This window comes from Suricata suricatta, chromosome 10, assembly GCF_006229205.1.
Source record: "Suricata suricatta isolate VVHF042 chromosome 10, meerkat_22Aug2017_6uvM2_HiC, whole genome shotgun sequence".
NCBI lineage: Eukaryota > Metazoa > Chordata > Mammalia > Carnivora > Herpestidae > Suricata > Suricata suricatta.
Genome location: NC_043709.1, coordinates 93287785 through 93312640, shown reverse-complemented (window position 1 = coordinate 93312640; position 24856 = coordinate 93287785). Strand labels below are relative to the sequence as shown.

The following is a 24856-nucleotide window of genomic DNA, read 5'->3' as shown; positions in this document are numbered from 1 at the left end:
TGTGGACTGTGGTGGGAATACAAATTTGTACAGTCATTGTGGAAAACAATATGGAATTTCCTCAAAAAACTAAGAATAGAGTTACCATATGATCCAGTGATTCTACCACTGGGTATTTATCCAAAGAAAACAAAAGCACTCATTTGAAAATATATGTGCACTCTTATGTTTATTGCAACATTATTTACAATAGCCGAGATACGGAAGTAACCCAAGTGTCCATTCCTAGATGAATATATGCGTGTGCATATACACACATAGATATTAGTTATAAAAAAGACTGAAATCTTGCCATTTGCAGCAGCTTGGATGGACTTTAGACCATAGAGGGCATAATACTAAGAGAAATAAGTCAGAGAAAGATAAATTGCATATGATATCACTCATATGTGGAATTTAAGAAACAAAACAAACGCGCAAATAAAAGAGGCAAAAAACAGATTCTTAAATACAGAGAACAAACTGGTAACTGCCAGAGGGGATGTGGGGGGAGGGTGGAATGGGTGAAATAAAGAGGATTAAGAGAACAGTTATTTTTTTTCTAATAATTTATTTTGTCACAGTATAGTCTTGGCTTCCAGAGGAGATCCCCGTGATTCATGACTTACATACAACACCCAGTGCTCATCCCACCAAGTGCCCTCCGCAATGCCCATCTCCCATTTTTTCCAGGCCCATCAACCCTCAGTTCTCTGTATTTAAGAGTCTCTTATAGTGTTCCTCACTCTATGTTAGTAACTTATTTTTACTTCTCTTCCCCTATGATATTCTGTTAGGTTTCTCAAATTACACATACTAGTAAAAACATGTATCTGTTTGTCTTTGACTTATTTCACTTAGCATAATACTCTCCAGTTCCATCCACATTGCTGCAAATGGCAAGAAGATTCCATTCTTTTTCATTGCTGAGTAGTATTCCGTTGTATGTGTATGCCATATCTTCTTTAACCATTCATCAGTTGATGGATATTTGGGCTCTTTCCATAATTTGGCTATTGTTGATAGTGCTATTATAAACATTAAGGTACATGTGCCCCTATGATACTCCTGTATCCTTTGGATAAATTCCTAGTAGTACTGTTGCTGAGTTGTAAGGTAATTGTATTTCTAATTTTTTGAGGAACCTCCACACTGTTTTCCAGAGGGGCTGTACCAGTTTGCATTCCCACCAACAGTGCAAGAGGGCTCCCCTTTCTCCACATCCTCGTCAACATCTCTTGTTGCCTGAGTTGTTAATTTTAGCCACTTTGACTGGTATGAGATGGTATCTCAGTGTGGTTTTTATTTGTATTTCCCTAATGATGAGTGATGTTGAGCATCTTTTCATGTGTCTGTTGGCCATCTGGATGTCTTCTTTGGAAAAGTGTCTATTCATGTCTTCTGCCCATTTCTTCACTGGATTATTTGTTTTTTGGGTGTTGAGTTTGGTAAATTCTTTGTAGATTTTGAATAGAAATCTTTTATCTGATATGTCATTTGCAAATATCTTTTCCCATTCTGTTGGTTGCCTTCTATTTTTTATTGGTTTTTTTTTTATGTTTTTAAGAGAGAGAGAGAGAGAGAGATTGACTGAGTGGAGGAGGGACAGAGAGAGAAGGAGACACAGAATCCAAGGCAGGCTCCAGGCTCTGAGCTGTCAGCACAGAGCGCGACGCAGGGCTCAAACCCAGAATGTGAGATCATGACCTGAGTCGAAGTCAGATGCTGAACTGACTGAGCCACCCAGGCGCCTCTGTTGGTTGCCTTTTAGTTTTGCTGATTGTTTCCTTTGCTGTGTGGAAGCTTTTTATCTTGAGGTCCCAGTAGTTCATTTTTGCTTTTATTTCCTGTGCCTTCAGAGATATGTCAAGTAAGAAGTTGCTGCGGTCAAGGTCAGAGAGGTTGTTGCTTGTTTTCTCCTCTATGATTTTCATGGTTTTCTGTCTCATACTTGGGTTTTTCATCCATTTTGAATTATTTTTGTATATGGTGTAAGAAAGTGGTCTGATTTCTGCACACTGCCGTCCAGTTCTCCCAGAACCATTTGCTAAAGAGACTGTCTTTTTTCCATTGGATACTCTTTCCTGCTTTGTCAAAGATTAGTTGGCCATACAGTTGTGGGTCCATTTCTGGATTCTATGTTCTATTCCAGTGGTCTATGTGTCTGTTTTTGTGCCAATACCATACTGTCTTGATGATTACAGCTTTGTATTATAGGCTAAGGTCTGGAATTGTGATGCCTTCAGCTTTGGTTTTCTTTCTTTCTTTCTTTCGTTCTTTCTTTCTTCACAAAGAACTTTATTAATCTTGTTTCAAACTTTATTCCCAGGCTTCTTCTGCTTAATTAGCTGCAAAGAACGAATTGTGTATAAGCAAACACTGAAATGAGCTACAGTGTCCAAGGGGCTTGGGCTTAAAAATACTAGAGATTAGTTTTTATCAGATCCATGAACAAAATTTTTAAAAAGCAGTCATAATACAAAATAGTAGCTCCTAGTAATTTCTTCAGGTTTTCTCTTCTTCAGAAGTTGACTCAATTCAGTGTGCTTCATTCTTAGAAGCTTCATCAAAGTTCTCCACAAGATCTGGAACTTCATCATCATGCTCCTTTCCAGTAGCAAGTGGTGCTTTTCCTTCCACACATTGTATAGGCAGAGCTTCCACTAATCTCCTTAAACTCGTCAGACCATCTGCAGCAAGTTGGTGTAAGATCCTGGATAGCATTTCTGTCAGCGACTTTGTCTCAGTGTGGCCTGTAATAGTGAAAGCATTCACCGCCAGGGATGCCGGCACTGCAAGGTTGTTAAAGTGGATCACTGTTCCTTGGTTTGTGAACATATTCACTTCTTCAATACCAGAGATACTGGTTTACCCCCAACTTCTTTAAGGAGAACTGAAGTTTTTATCATCTGCTATAGCTGTTCTGTGAACCACCTTCTTCTTTCAGCGAGCAGTTCCTTTCCCACTAATAAATACTTGTGCTTGCTGTTTGGCGAATTTCTCCTGGTTCATGATAGTTTCTTTCGTCTCAGTGGAGCAGAAATGGGACTGGGCTGGGGACTAGGGTCGGTGCTCAGGGGGCCTCGGATAGACCAGCTGAGATTAGGCACACATACCCAGGCTTTGGTTTTCTTTTTCAACATTACTTTGGCTGTTTGGGGTCTTTTGAGGTTCCATACAAATTTTGGGATTGTTCATTGTAGCTCCGAGAAGAACGCTGGTGCAATTTTGATGGGGATTACATTGAATATGGAGATTGCTTTGGGTAGTGTTGACATTTTTAACAATATTTTTTCTTCCAATCCATGAGCATGGAAAGTTTTTCTATTTCTTTGTGTTGTCTTCAATTTCTTTCATAAGCTTTCTACGGTTTTCAGTATATAGATCTTTTACCTCTTTGGTTAGGTTTATTCCCAGGTATTTTATTGTTCTTGGTGCAGTTGTAAATGGGATCTATTTCTTGATATCGCTTTCTTTAAAAAAAAAATTGAGGGGCGCCAAGGTGGCTCAGTTGGTTGAGTGTCCAACTTCGGCTCAGGTCTTGATCTCACGGTTCGTGGGTTCGGGCCCCATTTCGGGCTCTGGGCTGACAGCTCAGGGCCTGGAGCCTGCTTCGGGTTCTGTGTCTCCCTCCCTCTGCCTCTTCCTTGCTCGCACTATGTCTCTCACTCTAAAAAATAAATATTAAAAAAATTTTTTTTTAATGCTTGTTTATTTTTGGGGTACCTGAGTGGCTCAGTCAGTTGAGCATCTGACTTTAGCTCAGGTCATGATCCCATGGTTCGTGGGTTTGAGCCCCGCGTTGGCTCTGTGCAGACAGCTAGCTCAGAGCCTGGAGCCTGCTTCAGATTCTGTGTCACTTTCTCTCTCTGCCCCTCCCCTGTTCATGATCCGTCTCTCTCTGTCTCTCAAAAATAAATAAATGTAAAATTTTAAAAAATTTAAAAAGGAAAATGTTTATTCTTGAGAGAGACGGAGCATGAGCATAGGGAAGGGCAGGGAGAGAGACACACACACACAGTCTGAAGCAGGCTCTAGGCTCTGAGCTGTTAGCAAATACCCTGACATGGGGCTCAAACCCACGGACCATGAAATCATGATCTGAGCTGAAGTCAGTCACCTAACTGACTGAGCCACCCAGGCGCCTCACTCAAGTTCTCTTTCTTTTGCTTTGTTATTGGTGTATAGATACGCAACCAATTTCTGTACATTGATTTTCTATCCTGTGACTTTGCTGAATTCATGTATCAGTTCTAGCAGCTGGACTCTTTCAGGTTTTCCATGTAGGGTATCACTTGTGAAAAGTGAAAGTTTGACTACTACTTCGCCAATTTGGGTGCCTTTCATTTCATTTTGTTGTCTGATTGCTGTTAAACAGCAGTGGTGAGAGTGGACATCCCTGTCATGTTCCTGATCTCGAGGGAAAGGTGTCAGTTTTTTCCCATTGAGGATGATATTAGCTTTGGGTCTTTCATATATGGCTTTTATGATAAGTTATGATCCTTCTATCCCAACTTTCTTGAGGGTTTTTATTAAGAGAGGATGCTGTATTGTGTCAAATGCTTTTTCTGCATCTATTGGCAGGATCATATGGTTCTTATCCTTTCTTTTGTAAATGTGGTGTATCATACTGATTTGATATGCAAATACTAAACCAGCCCTGCAGCCCAAGAATGAATCCCACTTGATCATGGTGAATAATTCTTTTTATATGCTGTTGAATTCAATTTGCTAGTATATTGTTGAGAATTTTTGCATCCATGTTCATCAGAGATATTGGCCTGTAGTTCTCCTTTTTAGTGGGGTCTCTGTCTGGTTTGGGAATCAAGGTAATGCTCAGCTTTATAGAATGAGTCTGTAAGTTTTCCTTCCATTTCTACTTTTTGGAACAGCTTGAGAAGAATAGGTACTAACTCTGTTTGAAATGTCTGTTAGAATTCCCCTTGGAAACCATCTGGCCCAGGGCTCTTATTTGTTGGGGGATTTTTTTTTTCTTTTAGTTTATTTATTTATTTTGAAAGAGACAGAGCGGGGAGGGGCAGAGAGAGGGGGAGAGAGAATCCCAAGCATGCTCTGCAATAACCAATTCAATTTTTTTGCCTTTTGGGTCTAGGAGAACACTTATCTTGGTAAGCACTAAGAAATTTATGGAATTTTTGAATCATTATATTGTTTACCTGAAACTAATCTAACACTATATGTTAGTTTAATTAAAAAATTAAACCAAAAAAATCGTATTGTCTTTCAATTCATGAAACAGAAGTTGTCTTTTTATTTACTTTTGTCTTCAGTTTCTTTCAGCAGTGTTTCAGAATTCTCATTGTAACTGATTTATGTGTGTAAACTGTATTCTGCTACTTTGCTGAATTCATTTAATAGTTCTAAAAAATTTTTTTGAGGAATCTTTAGGGATTTTCTTCCATATAAAATCATGTCATCTGCAACCAGAGATAATTTTATCTTCCTTTCCAAATTGGATGTCGTTTATTAATTTATTCTTGCCTAATTTCTCTGACTAGAATTTCAGTACTATGTTAACTAGGATGGTAAAAGTGGGGATTCTTGCCTTTTTCCTGATCTTAAAGGAGAAGCTTTTAGTCTTTCACCACTGAGTATTGTTTGCTCTATATATTTTTCTTCTATCCTAGTTTGTTGTGTGTTTTTATCATGAAAGGGTGTTGAATTTTGTCAGATGCTTTTTCTCTGTCAGGTAAGGTGGTTTTTAACCTTTATTCTGTTAATGTTTTGTTACACTGATCAGTTTTCCTATGTTGTACCATCATTGCATTCTATGAATAAATCCTACTTGGTCATGGTATATAATCCTTTTAATATGCTGTTGAATTCTGTTTGCTAGCATTTTCTGAAGGCTTTTTGCATCACTGTTCGTAAGTGATAATGGTCAGAAATTTTCTTGTAGTGTGTTTGACTTCAGTTATTAAGTTAGTAATGCCATACAGAAAGAGTTAGAGTGTCCTTTCCTCCTCAGTTTTTGGAAAGTTTTGAGGATTGGTGTTAGTTCTTTATGTATTTGGTAAAGTTCACCAGTAAAGCCATCAGGTTCAAGATTTTTTTGTTGTTACTAGGAGATTTTTTTTTTAAGTTTGTTTGTTTGTTTGTTTGTTTGTTTAGAGGCAGCATGAAGGAGGGAGGGACAGAGAGAGAGAAACAAAGAGAATCCCAAGCAGGCTCTGTAACATCAGCACAGTGCCTGATGTGGGGCTCGAACTCCCGAAACCTGAGAGATCATGACCTGAGCCCAATCAGCAGTCAGAAGCTTAACTAATTGAGCCACACTGGTACCCCCTGGGAGATTTTTTTTTTAATTACTGATTCTGTTTCCTTACTAATTAGAGGTCTACTCAAATTTTCTGTTTCTTTATGATAGACATTGTAGCTTTTATATTTCCAGGAATTAGTCCATTTCATCTAGGCCATCCAGTTTGTGATGTGCAATTGCTTCTACCAGTCTCTCCTAATCTTTATTTCTGTAGATTCAGTAGTAATGTCCCCACTGTTGTTTCTGATTTCAAGAATTTGAGTTTTCTCCCATTTTTTCTTAGTTCTTCTAGCTAAAGCTTTGTTGATTTGTTGTTCTGTTTAAAGTATTAACTTTTGTTTATTTTCTCTATTTTCTGTTCTCTATTTCATTTATCTTTGTTATAGTCATTGCTATTTCTTTCCTTCTGCTAGCTTTGAGTATGGTTTATTCTTTTTCTAGTTCCTTAAATTGTAATGTTAGCTTGTTGATCTGACTGCTTTTTAATTTTTAATCGTAAGTATTTAGAGTTGTAAATTTCCCTCTTAGCACTGCTTTGCTGTATCCTTTAAGTTTCAGTAGATTGTATTTTAGGTTTTATTCATCTCTAAGTATTTTTAAATTTCCCGTGTGATGTTTTTCTTTGATCCATCAGTTGCTTCAGAGTGTGTTGTTTAATTTCCACAAGCTTGTGAATTTTTTAGTTTTCCTTCTTGTATTGATTTCTAACTTCATTCTTCAGTGGTTAGATAAGATATTTATCTTTTAAATTTTATTGAGGTTTAATTTGTGGCATAATGGTCTGGGAAATGCACTAGGAAATGTGCCATGTGCACTTTCAAAGAGTATGTACGTATTCTTTTGTTGTTGGGTAGAACATTCTGTATATGTCGTTAGATCTAGTTAGTTTTCTGTGTTAAGTCCTCTGTTTACTTGTTATCTGCTGTCTAGTTGTTCTGTATTGAGAATGAATGGGGTGTTGAAGTCTCCAGCTGTTACTGTAGAACTATTTCTCCATTCAGTTCTGTCCATTATTGCTTATGTGTTTTGATGGTCTGTGATGAGGTGTGTAAATATTTTACAGCTTTTGTGACTTCTTGCTGTTTTGAACTTAAAAATGTATAAATAATATCTTCCTTTGTTTCTTGTAACCTTTTTGATTTAAAGCCTATTTTTTCTGAATTAGCATAAGAAATCCTTCTCTTGTGGTTACTATATGCATGGAATATCTTTTGTCTGTTAACTTTCAACTTGTTTGTGTCTTTGGATGGAAAGTGGGTCTTTTGTAGATATCATGTAGTTAGATCATACTTTTTACAAACTCATTGTGCCAATCACTGTCTTTTGATAAAATAATTTATTCCATTTACATTTTTAAAAGTAATTACTAAGGAAGAGGGACTTATGTGATTCTGCTCTTGTTTCCTTTATGCTTATAGCCTTTTGGTCCTTCATTTCCTGCATTACTGTCTTCTTTTCTGTTGAGTTGACTTTTTTGGTAGTGAAATGTTTAAATCCCTTTCTCATTTTCTTGGCAAGGATCTTGCCTTGTTAATGGATGCTGACCAATCAGGCTGCTGATGATTGGGGTAGCTGTGGCCATTTCTTAAAATAAGAAAACAATGTACTTTGCCACATCAACTTACTTTTCCTTTCACCAACAATTTCTCTTTGGCATACAAGGTTGTTTGATAGCATTTTACCCACAGTAAGAACTTCTTTCAAAATTGAAGCCAGTCCTTCAAACCCTGCCACTGCTTTCTCAAGTTGATGCAATATTCTAACTCCTTTGTTGTCATTTCAACATTTTCACCATTAGCGCACAGGGTTCCAATTTCTCCACATCTTCACCAACCATGGTAATTATATTTAACACATTAAGTTAATAACTCTCAAAAAATTTTTTTCATAGTTTATTTATTTTTGAGAGACACACCAAGCACGAGCAGGAGAGGCTCAGGGAGAGAGGGAGATACGGAATCTGAAGCAGATTCTAGGCCCCAAGCTACCAGAACAGAGCCCGGTGCAGGGCTTGAACTCATAAACCGTGATATCATGACCTGAACTTAAGTTAGAAGTTGGATGCTTAACAAACTGAGCCACCCAGGCACCCCTAATAACACTCTAACTTAATTTATGTCAAATTAATTTCAGTAGCATAAATAGCATAAAAACTCTGCTCCTTTACAGCTCCATGTCCACCCCTTTCAGATGATATCACAAAATTACATCTGTATGTATACATTGTCCAAAAACATAAACTAATAACTTTTAAAAATGTGTTAATCTCTTAAATCATGTAGGAAACAAAAAGTGGAGTTACAGACCATTGTTACAATAATACTAGTTTTTACAATTGCCTAGGTGTTTACCTTTACTGAGATCTTTATTTATAGAACTCAGAGATCCTGTCCATTAGCCTTTCATTTCAACCTGTAGGGCTTTCTTTAGCATTTCTTTTTTTTTTTTTAATAGTTTATTGTCAAATTGGTTTTCATACAACACCCAGTGCTCTTCCCCACAAGTGCCCTCCTCCATCACCACCACCTCTTTCCCCACCTTTCCCCTCCCACTTCAGCCCTCAGTCCGTTTTCAGTATTCAATAGTCTCTCAAATTTTGCATCCCTCTCTCTCCCCAACTCTCTTTCCCTCTTCCCCTCCCCCAGTCCTCCATTAGGTTTCTCCTGTTTTCCTGTTTCTTTACCATTTCTAAAGGAGGTAATGAACTCCCTCAGCTTTTGTTTCTCTGGGAATGTCTTAATTTCTTCCACACTTTTGAAGGACGGTTTTGCCCCACATAGCCATACCTCAGAGATAATGTGGGCTCAGTTCCAGACCACCACAGTAAACCATATTTTGCAATAAAGTGAGGCAAGTGAAATTTTAGGTTTCTGAGTGCATATAAAAGTTATGTTTATGCTCTACTATAATTTATTAAGTGTCCATTGGCATTAAGTCTAAAAAAAATGTACATACCTTCATTAAAAAATACTTTTTTGCTAAGAAATGCTACTATCTGAGCTTTTAATGAGTCCGAATCTTTTTCCTGATGGTAGTGATTGCTGACAATTGGGGTAGCTGGGGCCATTTCTTAAAATAAGAAAACAATGTACTTTGCCACATCAACTTACTCTTCCTTTCACAATTTCTCTTTGGCATATGAGGTTGTTTGATAGCATTTTACCCACAGTAGAACTTCTTTCAAAATTGAAACCAGTCCTCCAAACCCTGCCACTGCTTTCTCAACTAAGCTGGAGTAATATTCTAACTCCATTGTTGTTATTTCAACACCATTGTACATTTTCACCACCAGTGCACAGTGTTCCAATTTCTCCACATCTTCATCAATACTTGTTATTTTCTGATGTTTGGATAACAGCCCTCCTAATGGTTAAGTGCTATTTCATTGTGGTTCTGGTTTTCATTTTTCTAAAGATTAAGGATGTTGAACATCTTTTTTTAATGTTTATTTTTATTTTTGAGGGAGACAGACAGAGCGTGAGTGGGGGAGGGGCAGAGAGGAGGAGACAGAATCCGAAGCAGGCTCCAGGCTCTGAGCTGTCAGCACCGAGCCCGATGCAGGGCTTAAACCCACAAACCATGGGATCATGACCTGAGCTGAAGTCGGACGCTTAGCTGACTGAGCCACCCGATGGGGTGCCCTGCTGTTGAGCATCTTTAATGTGCTAAGTGACATTTGTAGATCTTCTTTGAAGAAATGTCTTCTAAGTCCTCTGCTCATTTTTGAATTGTGTTTGGGGACTTTTTTTGTTGTTCCTGCTTTTTAATTTTAGCTTTCATTTGTAACTGCATTGTATTTAACTCCTGCTGCTTCTGGTGATTTACTTGGGGAGCAAGATGACTTCTTTATTATTTCCTACAGGGCTGGAATATGGTAGGAGGGGCTAGCAAATACTCCCAGTGTGATAGAGTTGGCCACTCATTCAGCCAGACTTTGAAACCTGCTTATTTGACTGTGGCAACAATTGGTAGTTGGAGACTTGGGGGCAGTGAAGTGAGTTCCTGTTCTGTGCCAGATACTATGCCAAGCATAACTTCATATAATTCTCACAGTACTCCTTTAACGTAGATGATATTCAATTTGTAGATGAACTGTTTGAGTTCAAGAAAGTTAAATTTCTACTCTTCTATCACATACATAGTAAATGGCGATCTCAGGATTCAAATATCTAGGTCTACCTGACTTCAAAGCTTATATCTTTTTCATTATATAATGCTGCCTCTCACTTTACCTGGCCTGTAAATGTAACCAGAGAGCAAGCCTTTGAACCTGGAAACTGTTGAAGGTGGAGGATGAGTTGGACATTTTGCTTCCTTCAATGAGTTGAACATTTCACTTCATTCTTTGGAACTACAAAGTGGAGAGGATTATGAAAAGCTAAGTGAAGTTCATAACAGTGGGCAGGACTTCTTGAAGACACTGAAGTGTCTCATCTGTAGAAACTGATCACTTTTGGAAACATTGTATCTACTTTTGGTTGTAACATCCTCTACTTTTGTTTCTTTGGTACCATAAACCAAGGTCATTGGCCATAGACAAATGAATGTCTGGCCCTAGATGGATGAACTGCTTTCTGTAATGTATAAATTCCCTTGAAGCCTGAATACCCCTTTACCTCTCTGAGTATCAGGAAAGGTAAGAATAAAGGGAACAGATATTTGTCAAGATCCTACTGTATGCTGGGCAAACTGTAAGAGAGAGGTGGTTATTATCCCACTTTTACGGATAAAAAAACTGAGACTCAGAGATATAAAGGAAACTGCCCACATCGCACAGCCTGTAATAATAGGGCTTAATTCAGCTTTTCCCAGGGACTAAGTACTCTGTCCTAGAAATTTAATTCTCATAGTTCTGGAAGCTGGGAAGTCCAAGATCAAGATGCTAGCAGGTTCAGTGTCTGGTGAGGGCCTACTTCCTCCTTCATAGATAGCCATCTTTTTGTTTTGCCTTCACATGGTAGAAAGGGCAAGTGAGCCCTCCAGGGTCTCACTAACCCCGTTCATGGGGGCTCCATAGTCCTACCACCTAATCACCCCCCCACCAAGGCCCTGCCTCCTCATACTGTCACACTAGTGATTGGGTTTCAACATATGAATTGAGGGGGATATGACATTCTGTCTATAGCACTGCCTCAGTGAGAGAGTTCTTTATTGGCCCTCTGGTAGTCATTGGTAACTGTTAGGATATTGTTTCTATTCACACCGAACTCTTTCTCCTCAGCCTATTCTTTGCTTGTGGTGGGTTGGAATATTATATCCAGCTTGTCTGCACTGTGGTCTCTTCCACCACATGGTTCAGTCAAAACCATGAGGATAGCCTGTCTGGATGGCTTCTTCTCCTGGGTGGGATGATGCTACTCTGAGGTTACTGAATGAGGGTAAAAATTCCCAAGGGAGCCAGTCATGGAATGCACTCTTTTTCTAAGGAAACAACCACCAGTATACATCATAAGATCCTGTCCACATTGGGCTGGTATTTTTAGACCCCTTTCCTTTTTTTAAAAGAAGAGAATTTTCAAGAATTAAAGTTTATATTAAAGAACACACGTGGCTAATGTGCTTCCGTCTTTGAAGTATAGAATGACCAACACAGGAAAAAAAATCTCTTAATAGTTTTGGGGGGAATTTCTTTTTTTATAATCTGTTGCCTCATTTTACCTTCACAATCAAACTTCCATAGATTCTGCTCTCAGGATTTTGTAGCGAGAAATTAGCTTATTATACTGTTTCTAAAATACAGGCCTCACGACTCATAATGCTCATTCTTAGTCCTAGAAGTGGCTAAGCCTTTAAAAGTTAAGGAATTCAGTTTGGTAATATAGGTTAATACCCATATGTTCTGTACTATACTTAAAAAAAAAACAAACATGTTTTTTTTTTCCTACCTGACATTTCAGAAAGAAAAAGATGGCTCAGCAAAATATTTCCCAAATTTTTAACCCTGATGATTTTTCCACAGCACTTTACACAAAGAGGTGGGTACACATGGCAGTTTGCTGGGTCTGTGTAATAACCAGTCTTGGTCCTTACCCATTCCCTGGAGCCCCGTCTCCATTCCTGTATAAACAGAGTAGTTTCAACAGGGTCTAACAGGGTCTTAAGAAATGTCTCCAGTATTTACCACATGGCAAATATGGAGTCTATTAGATCAGGTTTTTAACCTGGTAAATATCTACTTTGTGTGCACTGCCATTTTAAAGCTCAAGAATTAGAAAGCTGAGGGTAATGATCTTATTCTCTTGCACAGTAAGGAAGACATAAATTAGAAATTTTAACATGAAAAGCTAATCATAAACACGTGGAAGAATAGAGTATTAGGAGTGAAGCATCTTGATGGCTATAATTTTTTTTTAATGGCACAGAAAAACAAAAGTAGAGACAGATGAAGGAGATAGAATAAAATGTTACTTGTTGAATCTAGAGGGCGAACATTTGGGTATGTATTTTTTCCTATTTCTCTGTATGTTTGAAAGTTTATATAAGAAAAACTAAAAACAAAGTCTTAACCATAAAGGACATTTATAAAACTATGCAAAAAATAACTTCAAGATGACATCATTCATTCTCTATTACCTAAGAGTTTAGGTTATAATTAGAGTTGGTCAGTAACAATTAAACCAGAGGTGTAATCGTAGAGGCCCTCAGAGACCAGGTCATGCAAATGAAGGAAGCTGGCCCGTCAGATGGAAGTGGTGGGATTGAGAGCAAGAGAGTATGCACCTCACTGAAAGCACCTACAGTTAAAAAAAAAAAAAAAAAAAATTCGGAGACATGAACTTTAAAAAAAAAAAGAAACATGCATTCAGAAGAAACACAGTTCAAAGGTCTGGCAGTTCGAGGTCTTCTACAAATGACAAATTTTACCATCTAAATTTACCCAGCTTTCTGTTCTCCCTCCTCTTTCGATCAGAAGATAATAGGGATGGTTCAGTCATCAAAATGAGGGAAATAGGTTTGTGACACTTGAGAGTGATGGAAAATCTTTACTTACTTACTGCCTTTGGAATTGACTTATGTTGCCAGAGCTTTGTAGCTTCAGGAGTAGAAAAAGTGGCCTGTCTTCTTTCTTCTTTCTTTCTCCTTTCCCCTTTCTTTTTCTCCTTCTTCTTCCTCCTCCACTTCCTCTTCAGCTTCCTCCTCCTCCTCCTTTTTCTTTTTCCTGTCTTGCTCCTGCTACGATCTGCAGGAAGATTTGTGGTAGATTTTCAGAGACTCCAGTGAGTCAAAAAAAAAAAAAAAAAAAAAAAAAAAAAGCACATTCTGATAATGGGCCCATCTACCTGGGCTTGGCTTTTAGATGATTAGGGGGAGGGTACAATTGTAATTTATAAGGATGATTTAAAGTATAATTTCTTTGACTTTGAAGTTGGCTGCAAGTTAACTTGCACCACGCTAGTATGCCTTCTAGACTTGGCAGCCTTCTTAAAATTTCTTTTCTCATTTTTTTTAAAGAGGAAGAATAAAGGTTTTGTTTTGTGAGCCAGAGTTGGGTTGTGGGTCCTCTGCTTCTGCCCTTCAGCCCTCTGGAAGCTTGGGCTGGTTCTGACCTTCGCCATTCTTTAATATGAGCTCCCAGTAGTCTCCTCAAGCGGTGGAAGTCTTCCTCATTCACTTAAGAGGAGCAGATTCAGACAGAGACCAGGTGTCACTCTTAAGTATATGTGGAGAACAGAGTAGGGACCCTGAGAAGGCTTTTTCTCCCTAAAGTCTTCTTCAGCTCACGCTTTGCTTGGAATCCCAGCAGTAGAATGTCCTCCTAACCTAATATGAGAACCTCTTGTGTACTAGATGCTGCGTGGTAGGTACAAGAGGTAAATAGATGAGTAAATTATCTTCTACCATCTCAATGTTTGTTATGAGGCTTTTAATTTCGTTGCCTTGGAGAAGATAATGTTTTAGGGTATGTTCAGCCATATCAACCTTGGTGAGAATGAAAGCTATGAAACTGGTTTGGGCTTATTGCAGTTGGGGATCCTTGGGGCAAGGGACGAGGGGAGAAGTGCCCAAGAAGATATTACTTATAGATGAGAATGATCTTGGCCACCTTTTGTTAAAATGAATTTATTTACTTAAAAGTTTTTGGAAGGAAATACATTCATATGGTTAAAAAAAACGTTCAAATATACTGTGAAAGTCTTCCTTCCTACCCTTGCTCTCCCTCTGTCTGACTCTTGTCATTCCAGAGTTTCTTTATGTAAATATAAGCAATTATGAATATATATTTTACTTATATACCACCTATTTCTTTTTTTAATAGTTTATTTTCAGACTGGTTTCCATGTAGCACCCAGTACTTCTCCCCACAAGTGCCCCCCACCATGACCATCACCCCCCTCTTTCCCTCCCCCTTCCCCTTCAGTCCATGGTTTGTTTTCAGTATTCAGTAGTCTTTCATGATTTGTGTCCCTCACTCTCCCCAGCTCTCTTTCCCCCTTCCTCTCCTTATGGTCCTCTGTTAGGTTTCTCCTGCTAGACCTATGAGTGCAAACATATGGTATCTATCCTTCTCTGCCTGACTTATTTCGCTTAGCATGACATCCTCGAGGTCCATCCACTTTGCTACAAATGGCCAGATTTCATTCTTCCTCATTGCCATATAATACTCCATTGTATAGGGGAGTTCTAGCAACAGTTTTTTGAGGAGTCTCCACACTCCACACATGTTTTCCAGAATGGGAAAAGATAGTGGCAAATGGCATATCAGATAAAGGGCTAGTATCCAAAATATACAAGGAGCTCACTAAACTCCATACATGAAAAATGAATAATCCAGTGAAGAGATGGGCAGAAGACCTGAATAGACACTTCTCCAAAGAGGACATCCAGATGGCCTACAGGCACATGAAGCGATGCTCAGCGTCACTTATCATAAGGAAAATACAAATCAAAACCACGCTGAGATACCACCTCACAGCGGTCAGAGTGGCTAAAATGAACAAATCAAGAGACTATAGATGCTGGTGAGGATGTGGAGAAACGGGCACCCTCCTACACTGTTGGTGGGAATGTAAACTGGTGCAGCCGCTCTGGTATACCACCTATTTCTTACACATTGCTGGCATATTCTCTTTAATTACTTTTTAAAAATTACTTACTATCTTTTTTTTTTAAGCACCTGTAGCATGTACTTCCCTCTGTGTAGCTTTAAGCTACCAGGACACTGCACCCCCACCCCCCCAAGCTTTTCCTCAGCTCTTCTGCTCAAGAGTTTGACCTTCACAATGACCGGCTGCTTTGAAAGCCTTCCCTTCCCCAGAATATTGTGGCCAGATCGCACCACATCAGTGATAGGAGAGGCTCCAAGCTTGTTTGGGGCAGCTTTTTAGCCATGTCTGCTCACTGAAGGTCCACAGTTTGTCAAGGTTGACAGTTGGGCAGAAGCTCTTGTTCCCAAGTCGTAATACTTCATACCAACGTTCCCAAAGTAACCGAATGATGTTTGTTTATCCCAGCCTCCTGGGTGCCTCCACTGCTTGCCTGCCCATGGCCCCGAACTTTCCAGGTCTTCCTGTCTGGATAGCATGTTGGCAACCTAGATGAAAGAGTTATTTCTTAATATCTTATGGAGATTTTTCTATGTAGATACATACAGAGCTCCTTTATTGGTCTCTGTGGTCATATATTTATGGATATACTTAATTCACAAGTTCCCTATTGATGGGCATGGAGGTGTTTCCTCATCTTTTACTATAACAGTCACTGCTGTAACGAATAATCTTATATCTACCTTACACAGCATTTAGCATATGTGCTCATTTATATGTAAATTCCTGGTAGTGAAATTGCTGCATCAAAGGCTCTCTGGATTTGTGATTTTGATATCCATGCCAAATTGCCTTTGGTGAGGGTGTTTTATACACTAATCAGCAATGCCTATTTTCTTCATAGTTCCACCTACGGAGTTTTGATCATGCTTTTGATTTTTACCAAGATGATAGGTAAAAAATAGACTTGCAGCAAAGTTTTAATTTTTCTTTTTCTTATGATGAATAAGATTGTACATCTTTTCTTGGACTGAAGTATTGAGATTTCCTTTTCTGTGAACTGCCCATTCGTAACCTTTGTCCATCTTTCTTTTGCTGATTCCTTAACTTGCCAGTTTCTAGGAGCTCTTTATATAATAAGAAGTTTGCTTTTTCTGATAAAGGTTGCAGATATTCTTCCCAGAGTTTTTTTGGTTTAACTTATAGTGTTTTTTGTCCATAAGGAATCTTGATTTTTATATTGTTGAACTTATCAGTGTTTCCATATAGCCTTTGCATTATTCTGGCCCACTATTGATAGCACAAAATCTTTCATTTCTCTGTCCATGGCACTTCCTGACTTGGTTTCTGATTCTTGGATTGACAGCAGAAAGCTTTTGGTAACTGTCTTTCTCAGATCTGTTCCTGGGACTCTTATCTGTCAGTTTTAGGGTAGTCCTTGATAATTTTGTGAGGAGTTTTAGTGGTCTGAAAAATCCCCATCTTCTTAATTTCAGGCACTCTAGAAAACTGGAATTTTCTTATGAAACTAACCAAGTGATTGCCACATATCCCAGCCATGCAGTGAGTTTCAGGGCATTTATCTCAGAGAAATGAACACTGGTTTATATGGAAACCTGTGCACAACTGCTCATAGCAGCTCTGTTTTTAACCACCCCAAACTGGAAACTATCCATATGTCCTTCAATGGATGGAGGGTTGGGCAAACTCTAGTACATACCATGGAATACTACTGAGAAATGAGAAGGAGCAAACAATTGATAGATGCAACAATTTAGATGAGCCTCTAATGTATTATGTTGGGTGAAAAAAGCCAATCCCCAAAGGTCACGTGTATTGTATGATCCCATTTGTAAAACATTGTTGAAATGACAAAATTTTAAAAATGATGAACAGGTTAGTGGTTGCCAGGGGTTAAGCATCAGGAGGAGAATGAGAGGTGGATGTGGTGATGGAACAGCTCAGGATCTGACTGTGGTGGTGGATTTCACATGTACACATGTGAAAACAATTGTACAGAGCTAAATATAGTAGACACCTTTACCTGTGGGGGATATGTCCCAAGACCCCCAGTGGATGCCTGAAACTGGATAGTACTGAACTTATATATATTGTTTTTCTTCTATATGTACATTCCTGTTATAAAGCTTACTTTATGAATTAGGCACAGCAAGAGATTAATAATAACTAAAAATAGAACAGTTTTAACAATGTACTATAAAAAAAGTTATGTGGATGTATGCCCTCTCTGTCTTAAAATGCCTATTGGACTGTACTTACCCTTCTTGTGATGACGTGAGATGATAAAATGCCTGTGCAATGAGATGAAGTGAAGTGAATGATGTAGGCATTGTTATATCCTGTTAGGCTACCATTGACCTTCCAGCAGTATGTCAGAAGGTGAATCATCATGTGGTTGACTACTACTGTACACAGACGTGCATGCACATGAATGTTCACGCATGCGCCCACACACACGTGCGTGCGCCTGCACACTTGAGTGCAGGTAAAATGGGAACGTCCAAATGAGATCACTGGATTATATTGCTGCCAATATCGCTTGTGATAGTGTACTGTAGGTTTGCCAGATGTTACCTTTGAGGGAAGTTGAGTAAAGGGATACACAAGATCCTATACACAGGATCTCAATAAAACTTGCAATTAAAATATTTACAAATCCCTATTTTTTGCAAATAGTGGCTTCATCAAAAGCTACTCTGTGGAGGCAGGTTTAGCTGGAGTAACTGGTGCTTTCCTCTGTTAGGATCCGCAGTGGAACCAGTGAGGGACCAAAGTGCAGTGGAATAGAGGGGAACAGAACGGTACCTCATGTTCAACCCTGCCCTGCCCTTAGCTCTGTCAGTGAGATGAAGATCTGAGAACACTGACTGGCATTTCTGAGGAGTCTCTGTGATAGCCCAACTGGGTAGCCTATCATACAGCCTGTTGAGGTAGGGAACAAGGGGCAGAAGGGGGAGAAGACTGGTTTAAGTTCTAGTACCTGAGAAATCAGTGAAAGTTTGACATCGATGGTTGGGGGCAGGAATGGGCAGGGGTCCCTACGAGGAGTTTTGATGGAGGAGCTCATCCTCATCATGCGCAGCATGCGATCCATGTCATAGTGATTTTGGTGTACCTTATGCTGTATCGTTGGCTCTGGTAGATGGTGTGGCCCTAGCATAGTAGTTCTCAGAGTATGCTAGGGTGATCCCTGAGATCCGTAGTACCCTGCTGGCGGCTCTCTGAGGTCAAAACTGCTTTCACAGTAATACTTCGGCATTTGCGGGGCACCTGGGCAGCTCAGCCAGTTGGGCTTCTAACTCTTCATTTGGCTCAGGTCATGATCTCATAGTTTGTGAGTTCAAGCTCCACATCAGGCTCTGTGCTGACAACACAGAACCTGGTTGGGATTTTCTCTGTCCCTGCCCCTCCCCTGCTTGTGCTCTGTCTCTCTCTCTCTCTCAAATAAATAAAAGAAAATACTTAGACATTTGCTAATTACTCTCATTCTATTACAAACGTACAATGGAGTTTTCCAGAAGCTACACATTATAAAAGCTACATATTAACTGCAGAAGCAGATACGAGAATCGAGCTGTTTTCTGTTAAGCCAGACATTGAAAAGACATAATATGTGGACCAGTGCCACTTTTCTCACTTTTTTCTTTTGGAAAATATAGTTACTTCTTTTTAAATATGTTATCTATGTTAACATGTAATGAGCTGTTTTTGTTTTAAAATAATTTAATAAGTATTTATGAATTTTCTCCATTTTAATTTTTACTAGGTGAATACTGGTATAAACTACAGAAACAAAGCCCTTTGGGGCCCTCGATAATTTTTGACAGCATAAAGGGATCCTAACAACAAAAAGTTTGTGACCTTCTGGCTTGGCAGAAAGTACTTGGCCAGAAATTGGTATGCTTGAGTTCTAGTCAAGACTTTGATCTGTGACTATGGACAAGTCCTTTAGCCTTCTTTAATTGCTTTTTTTCTTACATAAATGTTAATAATTATCCTCATCTACATACCACACCTTAAAGAAAAGTAAATTAAGTTTATATGAAAGGCTTTAAAAATATAATGTCCTATGCAAATGTCAGGAATTTAATGGTTACACAACAAAACTGATGCTAGAAGAAAAAATAAAGAACAAGAGTTTCTGCTGTGTTCTCTGACATTCTGTTCACTTTAAATATTTTCATTTTTGTATCTTGATGGGTTCTTTTACATACTATTTCTGTTTCTGTTTTCAAACAACCATTTAAAAACTGTATTAAATTATAGTTAACATACAATGTTATATTAGTTTCAGATGTACAACAGAGTGATCCCGTAATTCTGTACATTACTCAAAGCTCACCACGAGAAGTGGAGTCACATCTGTCACCATACATTATGTAATACAATGTTATGACAGTATTATTGACTATATTCCCTATGCTCTACTTTTGATCCCCATGGCTTATTTATTTTATAACTAGAAATTGTTACCTCTTAATGCCCTTCACCTATCTCACCCATCCCCCCCCACCTCCCCTCTGGCAACCACCAGTTTGTTCTCTGTATTTAAGAGTCTGTTTTGATTTTTAGATTCCACATAAGTGAAATCATATGTTATTTGTCTTTCTCTAAATTATTTCACTTAGCATAATACCCTGTAGGTCCATCCTTGTCACAAATGGCAAAATTCCATTCTGTTCTTATGACTGATATTCCTGTGTGTGTGTGTCTGTCTGTCTGTCTTCTGAATCTATATGTCTTCTTTATCCTTTCATCTATCAGTGGGCATTTGTGTTACTTTTATAATTTGGCTATTGTAAATGATGCAGTAATCATAGGGGGATATATATATCTTTTCAAATTAGTGTTTTCATTTTTGGAGGTAAACTTTCAGTAGCAAAATTACTGGATCATATGGTATTTCTATTTTTAATTTTTTTTTAATGTTTTTATTTATTTTTGAGAGACAGAGAGAGACAGCAAGAGCAGGGGAGGGTCAGAGAGAGGGGGAGACACAGAATCTGAAGCAGGCTCCAGGCTCCGAGCTAGCTGTCAGCACAGAGCCTGATGCAGGGCTCGAACCCACGAACCGCGAGGTCATGACCTGAGCCGAAGTCGGAGGCTTAACCGACTGAGCCACCCAGATGCCCCACTATTTTTAATTTTTTAATGAACCTCCATTTTACACATTTCATACAATGATTGCACCTATTTATAGTCCCACCACAGTGCACAAGGATTCTCTCTTCTCCAATCCTTGCCAACACTTGTTGTTTCTTGTCTTTTTAATATTAATCATTTTGATTGGTGAGAGGTGATCTCTTACTGTCATTTCGCTTTGCATTTCTCTGAGAGAGATTAGTGATGTTGAGCACCATTAGCCATCTGTGTATATGTGTCTTCGGAAAAATGTCTATTCAAGTCCTCTGCCCATTTTTTAATCAGATTGGTTGGATTTTTTTTTTTTTTTTGGTGTTGAATCACCTAAATTCTTTTTTTTTTAAATTTTTTAATGTTTATTTTTGAGAGAGAGAGAGAGAAAGCATGAGTGGGGAAGGGGCAGAGAAAGGGGGAGACACAGAATCCAAAGCAGGCTTCAGGCTCTGAGCTGTCAGTGCAGAGCCCAATGTGAGACTCAAACTCATGAACCACGAGATCATGACCTGAGCTGAAGTCAAATGCTTAACTGACTGGGCCACCCAGGCACCCTGAAACATCTAAGTTCTTTATGTATCCTGGATATTAGCCCCTTGTCCAGTATATCATTTGCAAATATCTTTTCATTAGGTTGCCTTTTTCTTTTGTTAATGATTTTTGGTTTTGGTTTTGATTTTGGTTTTTTGGCTGTGCAAAAGCTTTTTATTTTGATGTAATCTCAATAGTTTCTTTTTGCTTTTGTTTCTCTTGTCTGAGGAGACTTATCCATAAATAGGTTGTAAGGCTGATGTCCAAGAGATAACTGGGTTTTCTTTTAGGAGTTTTGTGGTTTTGGGTTGTACATTTATGTTTTCAATCCATTTTGAGTTTACTTTTGTGTGTGGTGTTAAAACAGTGGTCCAGTTTCATTCTTTTGCTGTCCTGTTTTCCCAGCACCATTTCTTGAAAAGACTGTCTTTTCCCAGTCGTGTATTCTTGGCTCCTTTGTTGTAGATTAATCAACCATATAAATGTGGGTTTATTTCTGGGCTCGCTATCCTGTTCCATTGTGTCAGTACCACATCATTTTGATTTCTATAGCTTTGTAGTATATCTTGAAATGTGAGGTTGTGATTTTTTCTTTCTCAAGATTGCTTTGGCTATTCCAGGTCATTTGTGGTTCCATACATATTTTAGGATTTTTCTAGTTCTGTGAAAAATTCTATTAGTATTTTGATAGGGACTGTACCAAATCTGTGGATTGATTTGGAAAGCATGGACATTTTAACAATATTAATTTTTCCAGTCCATGCACATGGTATGTCTTTTCATTTGTGTCACCTCTAGTTTATTTCATCAATATCTTCTAGTTTCAGAGTTTAGGTCTTTCACTTCCTTGGTTAAATTTATTTCTAGGTATTTTATTCTTTTCATTCTTTAAAATAGGATTTTTAAAATTCCTCTTGCTGCCACTTCATTATTAATGTATAGAAGTACAACATATTTATGTTTTTATTTTTTTAAGAGTATTTATTTTGAGAGAGAGTATGAGCAGCAGAGGGGCAGAGAGACAGGGAGAGAGAGAATCCAAGTAGGCTCCCCACTGTTAGCACTGAGCCCAGTGTGGGGCTCAAATTCATGAAACCATGAGATCATGACCTGGACCAAAACTGAGAGTCAGATGCTGAACCAACTGAGCTACCCAGGCACCCCAAGAAGTATAACTGATTTCTGTATATTAACTTTATATCCTGCAACTTTGGGGTTTTCTGTATGTAGCATTATGTCATCTGCAAAAAATGACAGTTTTGCTTCTTTCTTACCAATTTGAGTGCTTTTATTTCTTTTCCTTGTCTGATTGCTGTACTAGAACTTCTAGTACTATGTTAAATAAAATAGTGACAGTGGACATTCTTTTCTTGTTTTTGATCTTAGAGGAAAAGCTTTTAGTTTTTCACCATTGTGAGTATGTTAGCTGTGAGTGTTTCATACTTGACTACGTTGAGATATGTTCCCTGTAAACCACTTTGTTGAGAGTTTTTATCATGAATAGATATTGTATGTTGTCAAATGCTCTTTCTGCATCTATTGAGATGATCATATGGTTTCTATCTTTCCTCTTGTTAATATGATGTATCACATTGGTTGATTTGTGAATATTAAACCACTCTTGCATCTGTGGAATAATTCCCACTTGATTGTGGTGGATGACTTTTTAATGCATTGTTGAATTCAGTTTGCTAATATTTTGTTGAGGATTTTTGGATTTGTGTTCATCAGTAATATTCGCCTATAGTTTTTCTTTGTAGTGTCTTTGGTTTTTAGCAATGGTAATGTTGACCACAAAGAATGAATTTGGAAGTTTTTCTTCCCCTTCTATTTTTTTGAAATAGTTTGAGAAGAATAAGTATTAACTCTTTTTAAAATGTTTGGTATGACTCACCTGTGAAGCCATCTGGCCTTCAGCTTTTGTTCGAAAGGAGTTGTTATTTACTGATTCGCTTTTATAACCAATAATTGGTTTGTTCAGATTTCCTATTCTTATTCTTATTGGAAGATTGTATATTTCTAGGAATTTATGCATTTCTTCTAGGTTGTCCAGTTTGTTGGCATGTTTTCATAGTAGTCTAATTCTTTATATTTCTGTGATGTCAGTTATTATTTTTCCTCCTTCATTTCTGAATTTATTTGGTTTTTTTTTTCTTGATGAGTCTGGTCAGAGGTTTATCAATTTGATTTGCCTTTTCAAAGACCCAGCTCTTGGTTTTATTCATCTTTTCTCTTGTTTTTTAATCTCTATTTCATTTGTTTCCATCTAATCTTTATTATTTTTTTCCTTTTACTAACTTTAGGCTTTGTTTGTTCTTCTTCTAGTTCCTTTAGGTGTAGGATTAGATTATTAATTTGAGATTTTTCTTGTTTTTTGGAAGTAGGTCTATATCACTATAAGCTTCCCTCATAGAACTGCTGTTGCTGCATCCCAAAGATTTTGGACCATTTCATTTTCATTTGTCTCCATGTATCTTTTTAATTTCCTCTGATTTATTTATTGATTCATTGGTTGTTTAGTGCCATGTTGTTTAGCCTCCATGTGTTTGTTTCTTCCAGTTCTATTCATGTAATTGATTTCTAGTTTCATAGCATTGTAATTGGAAAAGATGCTTGATATGATTTTGTCTTCTTAAATTAATTAGAATTTGTTTTGTGGCCTAACGTGTAATCTTTTCTGAAGAATGTTTCATATACACTTGAAAAGAATATGTATTCTGCCATCTTTGAATAGAATGTTCTAAATATATCAGTTAGGTCCATCTGATTTAATGTATCATTCACAGCTGTTGTTTCCTTATTGATTTTCTGTCTGAATGATTTATCCATTGATGTGTGATGTTGAGGTCTGCCACTCTTCAGTTTCTTTCCTTATGTCTGTTAATATTTATTTCATGTATTTAGGTGCTTCTGTTTGGATACATCAATATTTATAATTGTTATATCCTCTTATTGGATTGATCTCTTTATCACTATGTGATGCCCTACTTTGTCTCTTACTATAGTCTTTGTTTTGAAGTCATTTTAATTATTTTTTATTAAATTATTTTATTTTTTTGCACTTTTTAAATAGTTTATTGTCAAATTGGTTTCCATATAACACCCAGTGCTCTTCCCCACAAGTGCCCCCCACCATGACCATCAACCCCCCTCCCTCCCCTTCCCCATTCAGTCCATGGTTCGTTTTCAGTATTCAGTAGTCTCCCTTGATCTATGTCCCTCACTCCCCCCTGCTCTCTTTCCCCCTTCCTCTCCCCATGGTCCTCTGCCAGGTCTCTCCTGTTAGACCTATGAATGCAAACATATGGTATCTGTCCTTCGCCGCCGGTCTTATTTTACTTAGCATGACACCCTTGAGGTCCATCCACTTTGCTACAAATGGCCAGATTTCATTCTTTCTCATTGTCATGTAATACTCCATTGTATATATATACCACATCTTCTTGATCCATTCATCAGGTGAGGGACATTAGGCTCTTTCCATGATTTGGCTGTTATAGAAAGTGCTGCTATGAACATTGGGGCACATATGCTCCTATGCATCAGCACTTCTGTATCCCTTGGGTAAATCCATAGCAGTACTATTGCTGGGTCATAGGGGAGTTCTACGGATAGTTTTTTAAGGAACCTCCATACTGTTTTCCAGAGTAGCTGTACTAGTTTACATTCCCACAAACAGTGTAGGAGGGTGCCCACTTCTCCACATCCTCGCCAGCATCTATAGTCTCTTGATTTGTTCATTTTAGCCACTCTGACTGGTGTGAGGTGGTATCTCAGTGTGGTTTTGATTTGTATTTCCCTGATGATGAGTGATGCTGAGCATCGTTTCATGTGCCTGTTGGCCATCTGGATGTCCTCTTTGGAGAAGTGTCTGTTCATGTCTTCTGCCCATTTCTTCATTGGATTATTCATTTTTTGGGTGTGG

At 38.2% G+C, this 24856-nt stretch overlaps 1 protein-coding gene and 1 pseudogene across 4 annotated transcripts in view; one reads left to right on the top strand and one right to left on the bottom strand.

Moving 5' to 3' along the window:
- The window catches only part of BORCS5 (BLOC-1 related complex subunit 5), a 114604-nt gene that overhangs the window by 48309 nt on the left and 41439 nt on the right, over window positions 1-24856 (top strand). The window lies entirely within an intron of this gene.
- Window positions 2518-2887, bottom strand: LOC115305517 (annotated as a pseudogene).